The sequence below is a fragment of the Halichoerus grypus genome, chromosome 1 (assembly GCF_964656455.1).
Source record: "Halichoerus grypus chromosome 1, mHalGry1.hap1.1, whole genome shotgun sequence".
Classification (NCBI taxonomy): Eukaryota; Metazoa; Chordata; class Mammalia; order Carnivora; family Phocidae; genus Halichoerus; species Halichoerus grypus.
In genome coordinates this window covers 180,395,720-180,420,261 of record NC_135712.1, presented here as the reverse complement: position 1 = coordinate 180,420,261, position 24,542 = coordinate 180,395,720, and the positions used below count along the sequence as shown (strand labels likewise).

Here is a 24,542-nt window from a genome sequence, read left to right as displayed (position 1 = left end):
GTGGTTGATAACTGGTAATTTTAATTTAAGATGTCTCAAGAATGCTTTACTGTTAATTGAAAGGATTTTTTCCCCCAGTATCACAGCCAATGGCTTGTCTTGAGCAGCTAATTAGTGCGATTATTCCACAGCTGCATTTGCTACAGCACAAAGGTTTGCTCCTGTTTTTATCAAAAGGATCAGTCTCTCTGGGAATGTTTTAACCTGACAGGCTTTGAATAGTAAGACCCGTTATTTATTTATTTATTTTTTAAGAGCTGCTCCCCGCCCCCCCCCCCGCTTCCTTTCTTCGTTCAAGAAGCTACATTTGAGCTTTGAACACACACTCAAAAGTGGGAAAATACATTTGCTTTTTATGTTCTTCTAAGTAGAGCCTTACCTGGTGAATAGATTATTTTGAGTAACGTCTAGGTGTTCTTACCATGTGGATGAGTGCATGATATTAAAATAAGAAGCAGGGTATTCACATTGTGCAGTCTGTGCGTGTCTGTAGGAAACTGTAAAGGACAGAGGGTTTAAGTCTTCTGGAATGCTGAAGTTGTCCACGAGAACCGAGGCTCTGGATACTCTCAGCACTTCCCCTTCCTACGGTCAGAATACAGTCTGTGATGGACCCTCTCTCTTTTTCTCCAGGCAAAGGGTGACTTTGATGACCAAGTCATTCCTTCATGTTTGTAAATTAGTTCATGTTCTTAAATTAGAGACATATATTCTGCCATTGAAAAAAAATATTTGGCTTTATTATAATTTAGGGGGAAAAACTAAAAAAAATAAAGACAGAAATTAACCTCTAATTCCACTCTACATCTGACAGCTAAGATCACCTTGATACAGCCCCTACTAGGCATGTGTATTTGTGTACATACACACACACACCTTACTTATTTTAAATTAAAACATAAATACACGTTGGATTGCTACTTTTTATTTTATTCTTATTATACACTTTTCTCACTTTGTAGTTGTGCAGTTTTTTTAAAAAGTAGTATGTTATCAAATTCATGTATTACAACTTACTTTTTTAAAACCAATTTTATGCTTAAATCTTTTAAATGGCTTTATTTTTTCCCCAGTTTTATTGAGGCACAATTGACAAAAGTTATATGTATTTAAGGTGTATAACGTGATGATTTGATATATGTATACATTGTGAAGTGATTACAGTCAAACTAACACGTCCATCATGTAGTTGCTATTTCTTTTCTGTTTCTTTCTTTCTCTTTTTTTTTTTTGCTATGAGAACACTTAAGATCTACTCTTGCAGCAAATTTCAAGTGTACAATAAGTTTTATTACTATAGTCGCCATGATGAACATTGGATCCCTAGAACCTGATCTCATAAACTAAAAGCTTGTGCCTTTTGACCAGTATCTCCCCTAATAATTTATGTAGTCATTCTCATATTAGGGAGGAAATTTAGGTGGTTCAGAATATTTTGCAATTTGTAAATAGCTTTGCAGTATCAGGTTTTCCACATTTCTGAGTTATGTTTTTAGGAAAACTGTCCATCGATGAAATTTCTGAGTCAGATTGTCTGAACAGTATGACAGCTTTTTGATAATGTTGTTTTTCTTGTGCTTTTTGTAATATGCCTTAAAGGACTGTGCCAGCGATGGTTCAGACTAGCATTATCAGGACACTTGTTCTGGTAGCGAACATTTTTTTTTTTTTTAATTAGGTCATACCTCGAACACTTTTTTTTTTTGCAGCTGGCGTTTCTAAGTATTATATTGTGTAGATTCAATTCCAACCATAAATATATTTCTTCAGCACTTTGAATGGCTGCATAGTATTGCATTATATGATCCTATCATAATTCCCTGAATTGATTTCCTGTGGTGAGTACTAAGTTAACTGCTGGTGTAATTTTTATCATGTAGTTTTCTGGAACCACGTGAGGGACACAAACATCTCCTCATCTGTTAGCATGTTTTGTTACCTGCAGAGTTTGAAGGTTCCTGTCTTTAAGGAGTTCATAAGGATGGCCAATGGTTTAAAGGCTTTATTTTGTCTTTCGTTGGAAGGTAAAGACAGTACTGGGGTTTATACTCAAGGAAGGAAGCTAAAGCTTCACATATTTCCCTTGATGAGTGACTTCCTTGAGAGTGAACATTTTCTCAAATGTTACTGCTTTTCTGTTTCCAGGTACTAAAAGGTTTTGCACTGTTTGCCCTAAACAGAGATTTTTTTTTTTTAAGGAAAACCATATTGCTGGAAATAAACAACGAAAAATTCTAGCTAATAATAATAGCAACAACAAACCTTTATTGAGGTAGTACTACATGACTCATTGTACTAGGCAATTTATGTGCATTATTTTATTTAATCCTCACAAAATCCTGAAGAGGTAGGGCCACAAAATATAAGGAATGTAACAGAAGTTTTTAAACCCCCTCTCCTTGATAAATGAGTAAATGTGTAAAAAACTATTATTATCCCTCTTTCCCGGATAAGGTAACTAAGGCAGAGGGAGGTTGAATAACTTGTTGGTGCTGTAGAGCTGGCAAGATAAGCAGTCGCAACCCATATTTAGGAAAATTAGGAAGTCTTTTCGTCCTAACTTAGGACTAGTGTTTAAGCTTTTTCTGTAATTTTGGATAGAGCGAGCACCAAAACCATTAGAAGTAGGCCGCATGGGGATCTCACAGACACGTGTAGGAGAGAGCTTGCCAAGATGAATCAGGAGAAAAGACCATACAAAGAAAACCAGAAGGAGAATTGCGTTGTCAAACCAGCTCGTCCTCTGCCCCCTTCCCGAAGCCTGAAGTCGAGCCCCATATTAACATTCTGGTCCAAATGCTTCTTTCATTAATGGTTTTTACTTCCCATATCCTCGCAGAATTTCCCCATGACAAAGTTCACCTTTTCTTTAAATTATTCCGCGTTAGTAAACATCTTAGACATCTTCAAGGAATTTAGATAACGTGTAGGAGTAGTTATTTGGTTAGATTCAGTTATGAAAAAGCAAATCAAGCAATTTATTTTTAAATGTGGAAATCTGGGTGCCATTAAGACGCACTGCTTCTTGGCACTTCATATGGCGGCGCTATATTTGGTGGTGATGAGTAGTATGTGGTATAAAATGTTAAAAAAAAAAAAATTAAGCCACATGATAAAAATGCCTAGATGCAATCAAGCTGACTTATTTTAATTCAACTCCTAATGACTTAAATCCTGTCACCTCTTGATTTTCAATTACGTGGAGTACCATTCTGCGACTTGATTATAGTCACACAGGCTCATTTCATAGTTGGGTGCAATTTAGGATACCCCCCAAAATGCAGACGAGAGGTCTCATTAGGAAACTAAATGTTGTGCCTTTTTTTTTTTTTTTTTTTGGTTTTCCCACAGCAGTTCCGAGGAGCATCCTGGGGCCTCCAAGCCTCCGATAAGCTCCTCCAGTATGACATCACGCATCTTGCTACGCCAGCAACTCATGCGTGAGCAAATGCAGGAGCAGGAGCGAAGGGAGCAGCAACAGAAGCTGCAGGCCGCCCAGTTCATGCAGCAGAGAGTGCCTGTGAGTCCGACCCCAGCCATAAACGTCAGCGTGCCCACCACCCTTCCCTCTGCCACCCAGGTGCCGATGGAAGTCCTTAAGGTACGTGTCGCTCTTGTTGGCGGGGCCAAGCCCTCTTCCAGACCAACATTTTCCATTTCCTAGGTGTTTTATTTATCTCGATGTGTTTTTGGTCAGATTAACCCGTCTGAATCCTATTTGTCTTGTCGGTGCCAACTCTACTGATGCTACATGGCTTTGCATGTTCAAAGAAGGGCGCAAAGTAATGGAGTAGTAGCCCTCACTAAATGGGGGAAGAGTGTTGATGTTCCACGAGAAATAGCAGGTAGGAATAGGCGTCTGGTGTGATGATATCTTTCCATATTTTCCCTTTGGGAAAGTTTCAAAATGTACAAGTTACCTGAAATGAATCTCTTCTAATAACTTAATGTATTTTTTTCCCCCACCTCCAAATGTTCCATGGTGATCCTTTTAATTTTCTTCTTTATTTAGTAAGCAATCTTGGCTCTAGGATCTGACCATTTTAGAAAGTCCCTTCTGGGATAAAACTATAGGAGAGCTTTCTTCACTTTAATAACTGAAATGCATCATCCTTTAACTGAAGTGGTCTGTTCGGGGGCTCTTTGATTTCTTGCTAGAGTAGAAACTGCAGGAGCTTGTTAGCATCATTCTATCATGGACATATAGCTTCCTAATTACTGGGGAAAACTGTAACAAGTCTAAGAATAGAATTCCATCTCACACGTGTGTCCTCCACATCACATTGGACATACTCCTTGTTTAAAGATAAACATTCCAACTCTTCAATATGACTGAGGCAAGGAAAGCTAAAAGGGCAAGTAAGGGAACTTCCTTGCTTAAAAGAACCTTTTTTTAACCCATTCACCTAATTGATTCATTTGAAAGAGTCCCAAGTGTTAGTGTTCATTAAACAATGTGAACTTTACACACTGGTGATTCATTGTTGGTCTTTGCATTCATTCGTGTGCTCAGATAAAAACATCTCCCACTATTTAAAGTTTACAATTAAAGTAAATAGAGGGATGATGTGTTCTAACTGGAAGCAATATATGATTCTTACCAGGAAGTGGGAAAGATTCTTGAAAAACAAATTTAAAGTCAGTTGTTTTTTATTTGCATAGACTCTTTTAAGATGTAGTGATGAAATGAGGAAGCTCTTTCATGAAAAAACAAGCAGAAATTTGGTGAGGGCAAAAAAGATCCAAACAGTTTAGCATATAATATTACTCTGATGTGATTGAAGTTGTAGATATTGCCACAATTAGTGGATATTTTTTTCCCCTCCCCTCCGCCCCCATAAAGGCAAGTTTTCTTTTGGGAATAAATTATACATTAAATCTTTCCATTCTGGTTGGGTGAAAATTGACAAAAACCAAGTTTTTTGGTGTTCACAGGAATCACAGTTGTTTTGTCTATGCCTTTTAAAGTTAGATGAGTTTAAAGTTATATGAATTAAATTATAATAAAATGTGGAGAAATATGTCTGTTTTATTCACCATAATAGTCTACTTTTTAAATCTGAAGGATACATTGTAGAAGAGATGACATGGATTTGTGCTAGTAGTGATTTGTGTCCAATTCAAAGGTAATGTTTCATATTGTATTAAAGTATATTAATTGCAATCAGTATTTCCGTAAAGGCAATTACATGTGATGGTGTGGAAATCACCCGTATGCAAATGCATTGAAATACCATTTCTGTATCATCTTAAAATGGATATCATTCCTAAATGTTTTTATTACTTAAAAAAATGTTATTTTGAAAATGCTTAGAATGAAAACCTGTACTATGTGGTTTGAATAATACACCCATTTTTCCTTATATGTTGCTGTGTCCTGGTAACAGTGGCTGGAGCTACAACCTTCAATTTAGGTATCACAGAAAAATGTCCCAAGTTAAAGCACAAATAAATTATTAGAAATAGAAGTCCCAGTCTAACTAAAAATGAGCAATTGGTAAATCTGTATTTCAAGCTGAATATAGTTTATTTAACTTGCGCATTTTTATACTTCAGTATATAAAGTAGTGAAGTATGTCATATAAAAAAAAAGTATAGTTTGCATAGCAATGCGGATGGGTTTGATAGCTGTTTAGACAAATTGTAGTGCCCTTTGATAAAAGACCAAATAAAAATATGTAATTTCCTATAAAATGACATTCTAAGTAATTCAAATAATATTTTGGGGGAGAGTAGTATCTAAGGGATGGCTCCAGATACTTAAGGATTTGGTACTTAAAAATAGTTTACATATTTTCAAAACTTTTATATATGAAAATAGTATTATGAAAGACTTACTATAGAAAGGTAAGTGAGAGAAATGTCTTTTTTTTTTTCTTTTCCCTTTTATGGTTTTTAAATCATAAGCATAATTTTGTAAAGTTAAATCGTAGTTAAAGTTAATAGTAAAAACAGTTAATTTGCTCAATCTTGGACCGTTTTTTTATGAATATACATTTTCAAGGAATGAGTAATAGCAAGTATAGTAATTAAGTGCATTATGATACAGATTATGTTGAACGTATTTTTTCAGAGTGTAGCCTCAGTAAATTCTTCATTTAATTTTTGAAGATTTAAATTGCTAAAACAGAACATACCTGCTTCTCAGTGGAGGTCGATGTGTACAGTCAGATGTGGTAGCAAGTGCTAGAGAATCCTGGTTAAATCTCCCCATCTCCTACTGGTTTTTGAGAACTTGATGGAAGATCACACACGCAAACTCATTACCAACATTTTACTATCAGTGGGTTGAATGATTTTTGAAAAGCTAACTTCATGTTTTCAGGTTAATTCCTTTTTTTGGCAGAGTTAGGCTTTAAAAAAAAAAAAAGAGCTTTATAAAGCATGTTTAAAAATTGTTGACAGTTTCCTGTAAACTTAGGTCCAGTCTTTGGAGTTCAGATTAGAGGTTGGAAATTCGCATTACTACTTATTCCTCACGTTTTCACTGTTTAGTCTGTAAATTCGCGAAGCTTTGCAGAATTAGCTTCTTGTTTCTGTATTTCTTTAATTACCTTGTGGCTTTATTCTTATTACTGACTTTCATGGTGGATAATATGGACTGATTAGTCTTACTTAAATACTGTATATTTAAGTATTAGATATATCGTCTGGATTTCTTAAGAACAAGCCGACTCAACTGGGTATTATGATTTAAGGATGCTTCTTTATCATAAATTAACCAACACTTAGGGTACATAATGCATTATTCGTCGTAGTGAACACACCTCGTATTTCAAATTATGAACTAACAAAAAAGCCATTAAGAACCATTAATGGAAGCAGTTTCTTCCATAGGTGGGTTTTGTTGACATGGGAGTCATGCACACCTTAGCTTTGCAGTTTGATCTAGCTTCTTTCAAACAAAAGCAGAGGAACCAGGGGTAGACCCTGCAGACACAGGTCAGGTCTCATAGTTAAGGAAGCATCACAGAACCATGCTCTGTGTTACCATCTGCACGCTCACCAGGCTTGTGTTCTCACTGTCTCATCTGTAACGCTGGCTGATTGGAGGAGCAGCTGGTTGCTCTGATCTTGGACTGGCAAGTTCATCAGAATTTCTCCCTTCGTTCCCTCCCACAACAAGGGCTCTGACAGCTCATAACTTGAAGACATTTGTTTATAGTTTGAAGACATTTCTCTGTTCAGAGTTTTGTATGGAATTGCCAAGGTTTTCCCTTCCCTCCTCCATCCCCTTCTTTTCTTCACCTTGGAATTTAAAAATGTAAAGGCACGTTGTTCTCTCTGGACTGGATGGTACATTGGAATTTTCTGTTGTGCTTTGGGAGAAAGGTTATATGAATGTGAAAGGAAAAAAAAGGTATTTTTGTAACTTTAGGATATTTTAAGTAGTTTGCAAGACTATATTTTTTTCCCCTTTTTTAAATCTCAGATAATCCAAGAAGTTGGGCAGATTGCTGCAAAATTTGAAACGGTGCTTGGTGTTCCATGAAATGTACAAACACTTTGCCAGGGCCCGCTGCGTTGTAAACTCAATTTACTTTGGCATTTATTTGGTTGTGTAATAATGTGGCATCCCGTTTAGATACTCTGGTGAGCCAGGATGGAAGTCCTGCTTCCTTGTCACCTTGTTCTACACCCAATATTCCATGAGATTTCACTAGTCAGGGAAAGGTGCATGACTGATTTGCTGGCCTTGTGTCCATAACTTATGAAGAAGACCTGATGTAGAATTTTTAAGGTGTTGCTTCTCCTTGAGGTTAATACAGAAACATGAAAAAGGGTGTGTGGAGTTCCTGTGGGTTGGTGGGTTACAGATTAGTGAAAGGGACTATTTCCATACTCCACTATGCATTTAGATTTTGTTCCTGATTTATTTAGCTGGGAATACAGAACCTTATTAGCGTCATGGTGGCCACAGAAATCAGGAACAGGTGCAGCATGCCTCAGATAGGCTCCCATTGTTCCTCTTAGTTAGGGAATCTGTTGCTACGGGTGCTGTCCCCAAAAGAAAGGACATCCAAGAATTCTTCTAATACCACCACATATTTATTCTTGTTCATCTGTGGTCCATCATATATTTTTGTGACTAGATGGTGTGACATACACATTCTGTGAGCCTTGATTTCAGAACTATTTATAAACTTTGGGGTCCTTTCATTTTTGGATCAAACTCAGTGTCTCAAAGGCCACATCCTTCTTCGGGGGTCAGATTCCAGGTTCAAACAACTTCTCATCCTCACAGAGACCTCATTTCCCTATAGGGTCTTTGAGTCTTCTGGTTGTATCATTTTGATGTGTTCATTGTGACACATAAGGTAATTTTCTTTCTCTTCAAATCTCATTTTTATTGATTTTTAAAAATTGTAGACCATGTTTGTTAACATGGAACCAATTTTAATAGTGAGAAAGAAAAATCCCAACTGGAAACTCTCCCACCTTCCCTCCCTTTCACCTCTTCCCTCCCTCCAGCTCTTTGGAAGGAGCTGCTCTTAGCAGTTTAGGGTACAGCCTCCCTGACCTCTGCTGTTTTCCCATCCCACAATTGCCTTTTGTGGGAGCAAGGTCTGAAGAAATGTATCAGGCAGTTTTGATCAGTAGACATAAACCCTGACTTTCTCTTTGTTCACATTTACAAACAGAACAAAAGAAACAGTGTTTCTTCTGGATCCTCTCTACTTTGAGACTCTTGCTTCAAACTGTTCTTCCCGAAGCCGAGCGGGAACTTCTTACTCTGTGTTTGAAAAGCAGTTAGATCATTCCGGGGACACAAGTGTGTCCCAGCTTCCATGAGCACTGACTGACAGACTGTTTGCCTCCCTTGCTGCTTTACAAACCCCTGCGGGTAAGGATTTAGTCATCTCAGGGCTGGCACAGGAAGCTGCTCCATTAACTTGTCTTCAACTGGTAAAATCAAACTTAACACAGGCTAAGTAGTGTAAGAATATCTGTAAATGCACATTGATTAGTTTTAGATATTGTTATCTGTAGTGCTTTCAGTGACTAGTAACTAGTAATGAAATGCTGGCTGAAGAGAGTCATCTCTGCTTAGATTATTAGGCCTGGTCCGCTTAAATGGGCGGGGCCTTGGTTAGAGCAACTATCTAAACAAAATATTTAGTCTTGACACAGCTACATGTATGAATTAATTTCACTTTTCTGAAGACATTGAAACATCAGCTCTAATCACCTACTCACTTGGTAATATTAGCACAAAATGTAAGTAATTTCTCTTCCTGTGACCACAGGGCCATTTTTATGTGGCCTAGGAGTACAATAGAATCTGGGTGATTTGATTTCCTTAGGTTGTGGGTAGGCCAGCTGCAATCAGTGGACACCTGGACCATGCAGGTTTGGGGAGGGACACTTTGTCTTTAGGCACAAGGATCGTTGTCATCTTGTCACTGAGCTACTTTGCAACCACCAAAGTCTTGGGGGTTTATGTGAGCGGGTGCCTGCTCAGCTCCTTCTCTTTCTTCTATTAAAAGAAGCCACGCTAATAGGTGTGTCTCTGTTCATTGACACAGTTCTCATCATTCAGTACCAGTGGAGATTAGGGTAGCATCTTACGGAGAATATTAAGGTCTGGGGCCTAGGAGTAAGGACTGAAAATTGAAGTGGGCTTTTTAAATTTGACTCTGAATGGTAATTTCCTTTTTAATGTGATGGGATCTGTAAAGCATGCATCCTCAACAAGGGTGATACTGCCCCTCGGGGGGCAGAGATTGGTCCTTGGAGGGCAAAAAGTCATAGATATTACAGTGGTTTGGGCCTCTAAAGGGCCGTCGTATATAAAGTTTAGGTGCCTGTTAAAATTTCACGGGTGTGGGATTGAGGAGAGGCAATTTGGGGGAAAAATGTCTAAAAAGGCTCCTTAAGTGGGGGTGATGATGAAAAAAAGCTTGAGGAGCATTCCCGTAGAGTGCTTAGCACTTTCCTCAATTCCTCTCTTTATTTAGAGAACACTTACCAAGGCTCTCATCGATGGGACTCCTACATTCCGGCCAGTCTGTGTCTCCCTAGGAGAACTGTTAGAATATCAGTCATGGTTGGTATGTCCAGCTCCAGGCAGTTAGTATTAGCATCCCCATGTCACAGATGTGGGAACTAAGGCAAAGGGTAAGCAGCTCATCCAAAGCTAGAGAAGCAGGTGGGAACAGTCAGGATTTGCACCCACTCAGTTAAGACTCCGTGGCTCAGATTGCTTAACCATTGGTGGTAGTACCTCTCTTAGAGTAAATGGCCTGAGAAACTTGAGGAGGGAGAAGGAGTTGTGTTACTCTCTCAAGTGACATGGTAGCCTAGGGCCTGCAGCAAATGTTTATTACACAGCTTCAGGCCACAGCTTAAAATTTTAATAAGAATTACTGGTGTAGAGGTGCCTAGCCAGTAGAGTGTCAGTAGAGCGTGCGACTCTTGATCTCAGGTTCGTGAGTTCGAGCCTCACGTTGGCGGTGGAGTTTACTTAAAAAAATTAAATAAGTAGAAATAAATAAGTAAATAAAAAAGAATTACTAGTATATATGTGGTACTGCCTGAAACAACTTGGAGGAGGAAAGACAGCGACTATACAGACATTGATTATTGGCTGTATTGGGTGGTAGGCCAAATACTTCATATTCTTTATCTGATTTATTCCTCTAGCAACCCTATGGGCTAGATAGGATAAGCCCCATCTTCCAGATGAGGAAACTGAGGCACAGACAGATTTGTCACTGTTGACACACAGTTAGGCTCCACACCCTACCCTGTCTACTTATAACCACATCCCCCGCTGCCTCTGTGTTTTCTACAGAGCTCAAGGACATACAAGGACATACTCTAAACATTTATAAAGAATCACCAGTAACAGAGTATGTTAGAGCAAAGTGGGAGGTCAGAGAGAAACTTTAGAGGAGTTTTACAGGTTTAATGGAAGGATACATGATCTGAAGAACTTAGAAGTATTAAGGGGCCATCTATATTGAATAGAGTGGATCCCTGAGTTTCCGCCAGATGAAAGATCTGGATGTGTTCGTATTGTATAAAAGGACTGCCTGGCCACAGTGACCACAATGGTAATTTATGGTTTAGTTACAGTATCATTATTGAACAAAAAAGCACTACAGTGAAAGTTTCTGTGACAACATCCAAAAATCGTAACTCAGGATCACTTATGTTCTAAAGATCCTCTTTGCTCAGGCTATCCCAATTCATATCCTTTATAGCTATGTATATTTTAATAATGCGTTTGTTTTGCAGCAAATTGCTTTTGAAATACTGATTTTGATAGACTCACACACATCTTTTAATAGGAATTTTCTCCTGCAATTATGGTTGCATTTATAGTTTTCCTTACCCTGCCCTCCTGCAGTATTAAAGCTTTTGCTATATTTTAGCACTTAAAACTGGAGCTTCAATTATGATTGTTTTTCTCTTTGCTTTCAAGCAAATTTTAAGTGAATAATGTCAATCTTATATCACTATATGGAAAGGCACAAGTCTTCTTCATGAATGTTACCTACTTATTCCCAGCAATGAGAGGAAGGGCTTAGATTTGAAAGACCACCTTCTGTAAATACGACCTTGAACAACAGAGACTGTGGACATGTGTAAGCACAATCTAATTTTACCATTGCCCTACTAAAATAAGTGGGTGGGATCTGTGTTTAAAAATATGTAAATCAGCACAGTGGCTTTGTGCAAGGCTATAGCTGCAATCAGGGCTAGAATATTAGCTCTTGTCCTGAATATGTCTCTTTTTATTGACTTCTTTGAGTGTCATTTTGAACTTTAAGGAAAATGTAGTTCCTGGCTTTCAGACATTGTTTATGAAGTTGGATGTTTTTGCATATTAATTTATAACTTTGCACAAATGAGATGAATCAAAATTGGAGCATTTATAAAGCAGATGAAGTAGGAGGCTGTTTGAGAGTGGTCTGAGAAAAAGAATTGTTTTAACCATTCTTTTAAAAACTGATGTTTTAGTAAAGGGTCTAGATGAATCTGTACCAAACTGTTTGTACTAGTTACCTCTGGAGTGGGTTTTAGGATTGGAGGTGGTGGCGGTCAAAGGCTTTATTTTATTTTTTTATTAGAAGAGTGTGTGCATACATTCTTAATGTAATTAAAGTGAGTGTCTCCAGTACATTTTATTTAGGAGCCTTGACAAAGTTCTCTTCGCTCACAACTTTCTGAGCAGTACAGTTCGTCTGTCAGGTGAGTTGACTAGACTTCCACACATCATGTAACTCTCACAGCCTTTCCTGCAGGAAAGATTGCAAGGTGTACAGGTCCTGAAAATTAAAAATGAAGAGAAGGATTTGAATCACCAGATTGTGAATAATTTTCAAAAGTAGTTAAGAGGCCCAACATGAAAAGCGAAATTCAGAATTCTGCTACCTTACCACCAGGCATAGCTTTGTCGTAATCTCCCCTGTTGGCCCTGAGTTTTGTATAATTAAAATTTAGGAGCTAGAAATTTTGTTGAGACTTAATTAGAAGCGACAAACCAGAGACATTCCTGCTGGTTAGGAAGGGCTTAAGAAATTCTTATTGGTTAAATTACAAATATGTAACATTTTTTCTGAGCACTGCATGGTAGTTCAGACTGCCTAAAGGTGACAAGATTAGCTCTGTTTTTCTAGTGAAGTAGTAAAAATTAGATTAATAAGTACCAGGCAAAGAACCTTTTCTTTTTTTCTAAAGAAATCTTACCTTGAGTACTTCTGGCTGTGGAGATCGGTGCCTTAATTAGCCACATGTTCTTTTTACCTCCTGGGAAATAAGTATGGGATAAAATTGGGGATCAAGACGTAGACGCACATTGACTTAGCACACGCCGCTAAGTAATTCATCAAGGAATGTTGGTAATTAGTCCTGCCTCTTTCAACTCTTGGCTTATTTCATAAAACCAGTTGATTTAAAATAATGCCTGCTGATTTATTACCAACACGTTTCAAGCCTGAGACTTGGCTCTTAAACAAAAGCGATATTGTGCAATGATGGAAATGTGCCCTCTTGTTTTTGTGTTTTTACAAATTCTGAAGGGCCATTTATAGGCCCCTGCTAACTTTGTTGTGTTTGCTTTTACCCCATTCAGCATTTTACTGGGTTTTCTTTTGTCTCTTGGTGAAGAGAACGGGGGAGCAAATTAGAAAAAAAAATTCCAGGCTCTTGGAGGTTTTGGATGTGAGGTGCTTGTCAAAGTGTATTGGCTCAGTGTGGTTTGATGGAATTTAATTGGAATCCCTCGTCTGGTAAGACAGGCTGTAGTAATGGTCTTTGCTCCTCCTGCATCATTAAGTGTTTGGTGATATTTATGACAGGCAGCTTAATCTGAAAAGATTGAATTTATGAGAAGTACAGAACCTTGTGACTTCAGTCTTGTAATCCTGGTATCCATACAATGTAGTAAATTATTATTTGGATGCTAAATTTCCATTCGTGCCAACTGGTGTGCTTCTTCATGCTTTGGGAGGCAATCATAATCAGCTTCCCTGATTGAAAACCTAGGATTAGCTTGGCTCCCATACTTAACTGGGTGACTGGGCAAGTTTACCATTCTCTCTGGGCCTCAGTGTCCTCATCTGTGAAATGGAGGTCGGAGTACTTGCTCTGTAGAAGTTTTTGTGAGAATTAAACGTGATCGTACACCTAAATCAGTGCTGCCCAGTAGACACAGAATGTGAGCCACATACGGTAATTTAAGTTTCCTAGTGGTCACATTAAAAGCAGTGAAAAGAAACAGAGAAAAGCAATTTAATAGTACATTTTATTTTACCCAGTATATCCCAAGTATTATCATTTCAAGTTATCATTAATATAAAAATTAACAAGATCTTTTCATTCTTTTTATTTTTCATAATAAGTCTTCATACTAGGCTTTTCATACTAAGTCTTCAAAATCAAGTGTGTATTTTCCATCTGTAAGTACATCTCAGTTCAATGCTAAACTTTCATCGGAATTGCTCCATCTGTGTTTAGCTTTTCTGAGATTTACAGTTGAAAAAGTAGATGCCTATACCCAAGTTGTCTCAAACATATGTAAAAGATTCCTAATAACTAAATTGAGTATACATCTTTAAATTTGGATTTGAATGAAATAAAAGTAAAAAATTCATTTTCTGAGTCACACTGGCCACATTTGCAGCACTATCAATAGCCACACGTGGCCTGCGACTTCTGTGTTAGCACAGACCCAAAGCATTTAGCACAGTGCCGGGTGGATGGAAAGTGCTCAGTAAATGATTCTGCTTTATTTTTGTTGATAATGAATGGTATAATAATTTCTAGTTACTAATTACCTAAATACAGTAATTAATATCATCTCCATGTTGACATCTTTTTTTTTTTTTAATCAAGATTTTATTTATTCATTTGACAGAGAGGGAGACAGCGAGAGAGGGAATATAGGCAGGGGGAGTGGGAGAGGGAGAAGCTCCGCGGGAGCCCGATGTGGGGCTCGATCCCAGGACCCTGGGATCATGACCTGAGCCGAAGGCAGACGCTCAGCGACTGAGCCACCCGGGCGCCCCTGTTGACATCTTTCTGTGCTGCCATGACACCTGCCCAATACAATTGGTTCCCTGCGGCCTCCCTCCCCACCAAAGAGAACCTAAAAAATTTAATCATTATTTTCCTTCTCACAACCCTTTGGAGCCCAGGTTAGCTGATATACCTCATGTATGGTTGATATTTTGTGTCAAAAATAGCCTCTCACCTGAGAGTACAGTGAAGAGTCACCCTTGGTGATGTGGCATTTGGACCTGTCTCTGCCAACAGCCTTTCATTCAGGCCTGAGCGCGGTAACAGCTCTTGACTTGTTAGTCACACGTCTTATTCATGCTCTCAACCCGATTTCTTTTCAAACCTCTGCATGTCACACTTACCTAGCGCCTTTCTAGCGTGTTCAAGATGTCTCAGACCCTGGGAATATATAAGCATTTTAACATTGATAAAAGGTTCTTGATGCAGAAAAAGACATTGAAGGAAAAGGAGATTGGTTAATCCTAGGATTAACTAATGTACTATACATTCATTATAGCTAAATTAACGTGTAAGTTATTGAAAACTAGTATTTCTGGTGGGGTTTTATATATGATTTTTGTCCATACTCATGTTGCTAAGGCAACTTCTCCGTTAACTTACAGTATATTTTTAGGCATTTTCAGCACAGCTAATAATTCAACAAAACCGTTTTCCTTCCTTTTCTTATTCACTGGGCACCCAAGTTTTCTGTTTTGATACCAGTTTTGACCATTTATTAAACCAGAAATAATACACCTAAAATGATAATTTAAATTTTATTAGATACCTTGTTACTCCTAATGCAAACAATGAGTTGATTATACTGGAATTAAACTGTTTTGGAGAGATTAATTTGTTCTTTATATAATACTAAAAGCCTACAAAGTAGCATTCTTGTTCAATTACAACAAGCAAGAAAGTCAAGAGAGCAAAAATATTAACTATGCTGTGACTTCCAGAAAGAAAAATCATTGTGTTGTTAGATTTTATGATTGCCTTAGCTTGGAGTTATATATTTTCTCAATGTTTATTACTTATTTTATTATCATCTTGATGTAAGTTAATAAACATACAGGCCATTATAAAGTTGATTTCAATTTTCCTAATAGCTTTCCAGGTTTATATTAAAATCATACACCTCAAGAATTTTCAACTCATTAATTGGTATCATCTTGATAGAATTCATAATTTAGTGTTAAGAGTATGGGTCATTGTGTCCATTTTTATGGACACTTAAGACCACCGATATCTCATAGACAGAAGGGAAAGCCATAACATTCTGGAAGGACATTTAATCTTGATGTAAAATTTTATTCAGTTTGTCGTGAAGCTAATGTGCGTAGAACTTAACCCTACATGGTGTTTCTGTAACTCAGTGGCTCTCAAAGTGTGGCTGGGGGGCCTATAGCCCCTGCAATGTCTGGGATCTCTTTAGAAATAAATTCCTTGAGTCCATTCCAGACCTGTTGAACCAGAAGCTCTGAGGGTGGGGCCATTAATCTCTGTTTTAGCCAGCCCTCTGGAGAATTCTAATGCATGCTCATGTTTGAAAATCACTGCTGTAGAAGTCTGGAAGTTTATTTGTAAGAAACGTAAGGAAAATTGGGAAATACTAGTACAAATAAAGTCAATCAAGTTTCTTTCCCGTAGGGCTTCTTAGATCTATGGTAAATATGTAAAGAGTTGTGGCAAATTTCCAACAGTGCTACAATAGGTAGGCACTTATTTGAGAAGAGAGGGGAGGAGAATGACAAGCAAAGTAGACATTGCTTTCAGGTAAAATTGGTAAGTAGAAGTTGCAAAATGGGGACACCTGGGTGGCTCAGTGGGTTAAGCGTCCGACTCTTGACTTCGGCTGAGGTCATGATCTCAGGGTCCTGAGATTGAGCCCTGTGTCGGGCTCTGCGCTGGGTGTGGAGCCTGCTTAAGATCCTCTTTCTCCCTCTCCCCCCCACCCCTTGCTCATGCATATGTGTGCTCTCCCTCTCTCTCTCTCTTTCTCTAAAAAGAGAGAGAAGTTGCAAAATATCCAGTGGCCCTTTGGAGTCTTCTGTATGTGGGGTACATCCCATTATATGCATGTACTTGTGCAAAGTTGATAATAATAGATTAATCCTGTAAAATCCTGCGGAGACGAGAAATAAGCAATTCTACAATTACACAGTGGTTCCTACTTTAAGCTACAGAAACCACTGTGCCTTTGGAGGAGCTCTGAGGGGTCAGCAAATCCATTGACCACAGATATTTATCAACTAAATTTATACCTCACTTGCATATATACCATACATCGCTCCTTCAAGTAAATGTTGACACTGCTGTGATGAACAAAGTGCAAATTGATACAAGAACCATGGATTTCATTTTTTTCCCTTACTTCTATGAATTTTCTTAACAAAAATTAAAAAAAGCACAATTCCTAATCAAATGGGGCCTTAAGGTATTTGACATTTAAGAAAGGTTAAGAGCTACTTTTTAAGAAACTTTAACTATCAACTGTTACTTAAATTCTGCTTTTGGAAACTACATTCCTTTTGTCAAATTAGATTTAGTTAAGTGGTAACACAAAATGGCCTTTCAGAGTCCAAGGGACTCTAACATCTATAATTTCACAAGCAGAAGGCCCTTGATGTGTCAGTCTGTGACATCAAAGGTCTTTACTGACGTGACCATAGTCTTGGCTTTGCCTTTTACACTGAAGCATTGACATCAACAGAAAGTGTTTTTCTTTCTTTTTTCTTTTCCAGTATTAGTTTTCTGCCTGAAGGCAGTATATCCAGTGCATGTGGCCGACTTGCCCCCTGGTTGGAATAAAACAAAGGTTCATTTTTGGAAGCTTCACAGGAAAGCTTCACAGGAAAATCCAACTCGTTCTGATGCTGGAGTCCTTCACTAGTACAACAGAGTGTGGACCTAAGTCCAGCCTTCGAAGAAGCCTGGCTCACAGAGGAGCCATCAAGTGCACTTTGCTTCCACCAGAAGATAAAGATTATGGTCTTATCTTCCTTCCTACTAAGAGGAGGAAATCAGAAATAACCCTAAGATGCCCCTGGCAAATTTCTGCATCGAAATTTTGCTTTTCTGGTAGAGTTACCATTTTTCAATTAAAAATTCAAAGAACTCTTGCCCAGAGGTGTTTGATTATGTGCTGTGCCTGTTCTCACATTGAAAGGGCATGGGATCAGGAGTTAGAGTGGCACTGTCCAGATCCTTTCTGAACCATAGTTCCCTTGTCTGTATGACAAGGATAATAGAAGTCTCTCGTTCATAGGGTTACTGTGAGAAGCCAGCGACATGATGCTTGCAAAGCACTTAGCTCTGTACGTGGCACAGTACTTATTAATGCTGTTGACTGTCGTCACCATTTCAACCAGGGACACATACCACGTCCACAGTGACTCAGCCGCATAATGGGTGCTTGAGAAATGATTAAAAGGTTAATACTTTGGCAAAAGCAAGGAAAATTGATTCTACATACGATCTGGAATTAATTTCTTCAGTGGTCTATGGGATGTATAAAGATTCTTTTAACTGGTAACTATTCAATTACATTTCAGCAGCAAGGAATTTTTATTCTTAAAAATCATCTGGTGATGCAGGTTCCCTTCACAGTGACTTTTTCTTTCTTTTTTTTTTTTTAAGATTTTATTTATTTATTTGACAGCGAGGGAGTGAACACAAGCAGGAGAAGTGGAAGAGGGAGAAGCAGGCTCCTGGCTGAGCAGGGAGCCCGATGCGGGGCTCGATCCCAGGACCCTGGGATCATGACCTGAGCTGAAGGCAGACACTTAATGACTGAGCCACCCAGGTGCCCCCACAGTGACTTTTTCTTGGAGGGGAAAGATCGTGGGATGCTTGGCACGGTTTTAACTGTCCCCCCGAATTACTTTATACCCATTACTTAAAATTCTTAGAAATCGTTTCGGTGATTGACAGTAAAGACTAAATCTTTGCTTATAGAAAATTCTGGGGAAACTGGTATAAATTGGGGCTAAGTTTTAAAAAATTTAGTAGGTGTCAGGCTATCAAAATGCTCCCTGATTCTGAGACTAAACTTTCACTTACAAGCTGAGAAGTCAGCAATTTTGGTTCTGGAACTCTGGTTAAATATAAGTGACCATACATGATTTTATGAACTGTTCACTTTTGAAGGCATTACTATTTCTAGCTAAGTAGAGGTTCCAAATACATTTAATCACAGCATCTCATCCATGAGCTCCAGTGCCTGCTTCATAGAACTGGTCAGCTGATAGAAACCAGTATCTGAGTTCAGAAAATTGTTATCGATCATCAAATGGCACAATTATTTTTTCTCGTATCCAGGTATTTTGACTAACGTGCCCTGGGGTTACCTGACTTCTTCCTTACATGATATATCCTTTTTTTTCTTGTCTAAGATCCTGCTGTCCCAACCCCATCTCTTGTAATTTACATAAAATTTTAGTCTTGCCTTTTTATTTTTTTGCCTTTTAGAAACATGTGTCACCTTGAGTGTTCGGTACTCAACACTAGCTTACTCACTGACCTTTATTTTTTGCTATTAAACCATTTATCTTATTTCCATGATATGTATTATCTTGAGATAAGACCAAAGGCCATTGTCTTCAACAGATCTTACAGTATTTGCTACTTTACAGTCAAAACTACAGCCCTGAAATCAAACATCGACCTGTAGTATGACCTTGGGGAAGTTGCCTTCCTGGGCCTCAGTCTCCCTATCTAACTAGCTGGTCTCAGACTTGCCTCCTAACACTGGCATTCAATGAACTGTCTCTTCTTTTTCCTTGAGAAGGGCCCACCTACACATCACTGGAATTTAATTCGTGGTAATATGAAGGGGACAAAGGACTTTGAAAGCCCTTGAAAGAAACATTAGGTTTGTTTTCAGCATGATATACACAGAACAGTTACCATGACAAAGACCTCAGTGTATATAAAGCCTACACTTCCACTGTAGTTAAAGTGACCAGTTTCTCCTTGAGGGTGGCAAAAGGTGAGTTGGAAAACCTCTTGTATTATTATTTAAGATGTTCTATTATTTTGCCTATATGTGCTTTACTTCCTATAATAATAACAGTATCATTACTGACTATCACTTACCATGTCTCTGAGATGTTCCTGAGGCCTTCTGAGACTGAGCACAGGTCTGATAGGACTAGACGATGAGAATGAACCCAGAGCTGCCACGAGTTTATTTGTGCAAACTGCTTAAAATCCATCCTAAATATTTAATTCTCAGGATTACTGAATCTCTAACATGAAAACTCATTTCTGACATAATTTTTAAAAATATTTTATTTTATTTATTTATTTGACAGAGAGAGAGAAGGATAGCGAGAGAGAGCACAAGCAGGGGAAACGGGAGAGAGAGAAGCAGGCTCCCCACCAAGCAGGGAGCTGGATGTGGGACTTGATCCCAGGACCTGGGATCATGACCTGAGCCAAAGGTGGATGCTTAACCAACTGAGCGACCCAGGCGCCCCTCTGACACAATTCGCAGTCACAGAATGTTCGTTAGCTTTTATTTTCTTCCCTTTACTAAGCAGAAAATGAGTGGAGGCTGAGGATGTTTGTTTATGATTGATTATTGAAGGTGAGGACAGGAGTGTATGATTCACTTCTATAGATTTATTAATTTTACTTTAGTTTATATATTAATACTGATTTGAATTCTCTTGAGAGAGAGAGAGTAAGATAATGTGTGTATTTTCAAGTTTTCTCTCAAGGGCTTTCCTTTTCAGTGATATTGCCATTCCTCCTTCCCTCTCTCCTTCCTTAAATGCACAAATCTGGAATTATGCAGCTTATCTTTGAATCCTGGCTCTGTCATTAGTAATCTTGGTCAGGTGATCTAATCTCTAGTCTAACCTTAGTTTCCTTATTTGTAAAATGGGTGCAGTATCAGTACACCCCCCCCATCCTGTTGCAGTATGTTTCTTTAGCGTGAGTACCTCCAGTGTTAATATTGGTAAATGAAGAAGTCGTGCTGGTGTAACATGCAACTCCTTTTGAATTCATTCTCCATAGCATGTAAATGCTGGAAGCAGTCGAGGGCAAACTTTATCATATTTAGAGAGAAAGCCTTAGTCATAGATGAAGACTTTAAAATAGGCAGAATGTCTACAAGGTTTAGGCAATCCAGGCTGCTAGAGCTGCTTGACTTTGCCACCACGCTCCACTCTCTGGAGAAGATGAGTGTGCAGAGTTAGCAGCTGCTAAGATATTTCCCTTTACAGTGATACAATCACTCACAAAAAAGGCCATATCCAGGATCAGGTTGTAATTTTTAAAGAAATGATCTCCATAAGAAGCACTTAGCCTCCATACTCTACCTTTTGAGGGGAGGAAGCAGGGTTTAAAACTGTCTGTGAAGCTGGCCACGAATGCCAGTAGAAATTTAACCAGCTCGTGTTGAATTAGGGTTTACTGATTGTTGTTATTCGTGCTCTGGTTACAAAGGTCCAGAAGTTTGGAGAGGTCTGGCCCGAACCTCTTTTCCTATATGCCATCTTGTTTATAGTGTGTAATTTTGCAAAACGTGACATTTTTCAGGACTGTATAGATGGAGTTAGAGCAGAAACACCTGAATCACCTCCAGAGTTTTGATCATTTAATGAATTAATGTATGTAAAGTACATAGCACAGCTCCTGAGGTGGTTGCCTTTTAGTGGAAGCCTGAAGGACAAGTAGGAAGGAACTCAATAAATATTAGCCAGTACAAGGAAAGCCTTCTAACGTTGAACCCTTCACTTTCCTAATTCTGGGAAGGCAGTCAGTCTGCCTGGTGGCAAAGCATGGTGAGCCCACAGAGGGACTGCGGTTCCACCCCAGAAGGTGAGGCAGTTAATGTTGAGTGGAACTGTGAAGAACAAGGAGGGCCACGCCAGAAGTTCTAGGATCAGGGAGCATGGCATGAGGAGAGGAACGAGTCAACAATACCTACTCTGGACCTTGGTGTGAAGCAGTGAAATGCAAGATAGTAGAAGATGGAGCCGAGAGTGTGTTGGGAGGTGAAGCTGGACAGGTGAGCAGGGGCCAAGTCATGAAGGGCCTGTATGAGACCCTGCCGAGCTTAGATCTGATGGTGTGGATGTTGGGTAGCCACTGATGGTATGTATTTGTATTTGTTTCTGTGGGTTTGTTCATTTATTTTCATTTCAGAGAAAAAGAGGGATATTCAGATAGATGCCTCTGGGGGCTGGTGGAGGTGGGGGGTTCCATTTTAGAGGAACATCATGGGAGGTGGGAGGCTATCAAAATAATGTGGGAATAAATTATGAAAGCATTGACTCCAGAAGTCTTAGAAGACATAATTAGAAAGCAGTGGTTAAAAAACAAACAAACAAAAAAACCCTTAAGGCGTGAAATGAACCGAACCCTGTTAGATAGAAAGGAGAAGGAAGGTAGCATAATACTGTACATATTTGACATAGAGGAGAACAGAACATAGTAGAGACGAAGACATGGGTCTATACCAGGGCTTGGCAAGCAATGTCCATAAGCCGTTTTCTGCCCTCTGCCTATTTCTGTGAAGTTTTATTAGAATACAGCCATGCTCATTCATTTTTGTATGGTCTCTGGCTGCTTTCACATTATAGTAGAGGGGTGAGTAGTGCAACAGACTCATGGCCCACATGGCCCACAAAGCTGAAAATAATTACTTTCTGGATCTTTATAGAAAAAAAGTTTGTTGACCTCTGGTCTGTGGACATAGGCTTCCAGTCTTTGAGAATTGGGATCACATCTTGTTTGTTCACCTCCGATCATGAGCATTTTACACTGTGTCCAGTATATAGTAAGGCTTCATAAATAAACTCTTAACTGGATTAATGAATAATGAATGTGAATGATTGAATGAGCAAAGTAGCAGAGTTAAATCTACCTATTTACGGCCTGTGCTTTTATATTTATTCTGTTCTAATTCTTATAAAGCTATCAAGCAGGAGTTAATATATAAAATGAGTATTTATTGAGTGAGACCAACATATAGGGCATTGTTCTCAGTTTGAGGATTTTTATGTGCCCTCATGATGCTCACTGCTAATAGAAGAGACAAATGTTCATCACATAATCACAGAAATGGATACACAGTTGCAGTGTTGTTGGGTAGCAGAAAAGAGAGGGGTACAGTGCTAGGGGAACTAGAGGTGGAAGATTCAGTATAAAAAGTCAGGGAGGACTTTCCTAGTTACACCTGACCTGCAGTCTGAAGAGTGAGTAGACTTTAATTTGGCATAGGGATGTGGGAAGAGTATTTCAAGCAGATCCATGTGCAAAGGCCCTGTGGCAGGTCAGAGCAGGCAAAAAACAAAGAGAAAGCTGGCCATGCTGGGGGTGAGACTGGAGAAATGGGCAGGGCTCTTGTGATCAGGATCAGGAATCCTTCTGCTTCTTGAGCCGAGTCTGAACTTGAGTTACAAGTTTGAGACTCAGTAAGTACTTTAATCCAGAGAGTATGGGTTTACCAGAGAGAGTGTTGTGAGAGAAGATATGGGTCTTGGGAAGAACTCTAGAACACACCAAAAGAGGGAAGGACTGAGTATGGAGAAACGGAGAGATACAAAAACTAGGAACAAAACCTGGAGAATCTGCGTGGCAGAAAAGTTCTGAGGTGAAAGAACAGCTCGTCCATCGTAGATAAGGCGTATATGTCCAAGAAATTAAGGATTGAAAAGTGTGCATTGGATTATTCCACTGGGAGATCGCCGTGACCTTTGAAAGAGTAGATTTTTGGTAGTGAAGGGGTAGGGTGGAGCTGTCAATTTGTTGAATGAATGAGCAGAGAGGAAACAAAAACAAGCATATATTCATTCACTCATTCAGCAAATAGGTATTGAGCATCTATGGATTAGGGATCCAGTGTTGAGCAAAACCAGACAGGGCCTTTGTTCTGGGGCTTACTGTTAAGGGGGGGCGGGTGTGTGGAGAGGGATGGACACTTAATCAAATAATCTTCCCAGTATAGGGGCACCTGGGTGGCTCAGTCGTTAAGTGTCTGCCTTCGGCTCAGGTCATGATCCCAAGGTCCTGGGATCCAGCCCCACATTGGGCTCCCTGCTCAGCAGGAAGCCTGCTTCTCCCTCTCCCACTCCCCCTGCTTGTGTTCCCTCTCTTGCTGTGTCTCTCTCTGTCAAATAAATAAATAAAATCTTAAAAAAAATTAAAAATTAAAAAAAACCATCTTCCCAGTACCACCCAAAAAAGTGAATTAAGGTAAGTGCTATGAAGGAAAGAAAAAGGGTTCTGTGAGAATATGAAGCAAAGGAAAAGGGAGTCGTTTGGGCAGGGACGAATCCTCCGAGTGGTCCTGGAGCTGAAGGAAGCAGAGGTGTTAGCTCTGAAGTCCGTAGTGAGAGAACATTTCAGAGAGCAGAGAAGAAACTTGTGGCCAGGCCCTTGCTGCCAGAGGGCTTGGCAGCTCCAGGAAGCAAGAAGAAGTGAAGTCAAGGTCGTTGTGTGCCGAGAGCGAGGGCGAGAATGGTATAGTATGAGGCTCAAAGGTGGGCAAAGGCCAGAACATCCAGGGCTTTGTAGACCATCTTAAGGATTCTGGTCCCAAGAGCAGTGGGAAGCCATGGAAAGGGAGTGACCAGGCTAACCAGACTTAACCAGACTTAAATTTTAGGAAGTATAGCTTACTGTTTGTAGAGAGAATGTAAAGCTGTTACACCCTTCTGAACCAATGTGAGCACACAGTCCTGAGAAGGATTCCCATCTCAGGGGAAAGTCGTTCCATTGTCTGAGAGTGGGTCCTCTGAGGCTGCTCAGGGAAACACTAGTTCATATCCACCCTTTGCCTGCACTGCAAACAGCATGGAAATTTCTCCTAAAATCACTTGGAGAAAATACTCCTGAGGAGAATAATATCCATGTTGACTCTATACACTGTTTTATCAGGAGATCAGAATTTCTGGATCAACCAATTTTAGGCAAAAGGACAAAGTGCAGGTGACTTCTAAACGGAATGATTTTGAGGGTCACTGGCTTTGGGCTTGAGTTACCACTGGTGGGTTTCTGTCTGGGGACACGACTGCAAA

At 39.2% G+C, this 24,542-nt stretch overlaps 1 protein-coding gene across 1 annotated transcript in view; it reads left to right on the top strand.

The window, feature by feature from the left end:
* The first annotated feature begins 3,519 nt into the window (after window positions 1-3,519).
* MITF (melanocyte inducing transcription factor) overlaps window positions 3,520-24,542 on the top strand; it is a 75,516-nt gene continuing 54,493 nt past the window's right edge. The window contains exon 1 of the mRNA XM_078059200.1: window positions 3,520-3,601. The gene's annotated coding sequence lies outside the window, so the exon portion shown is untranslated. The remainder of the gene's footprint in view (window positions 3,602-24,542) is intronic.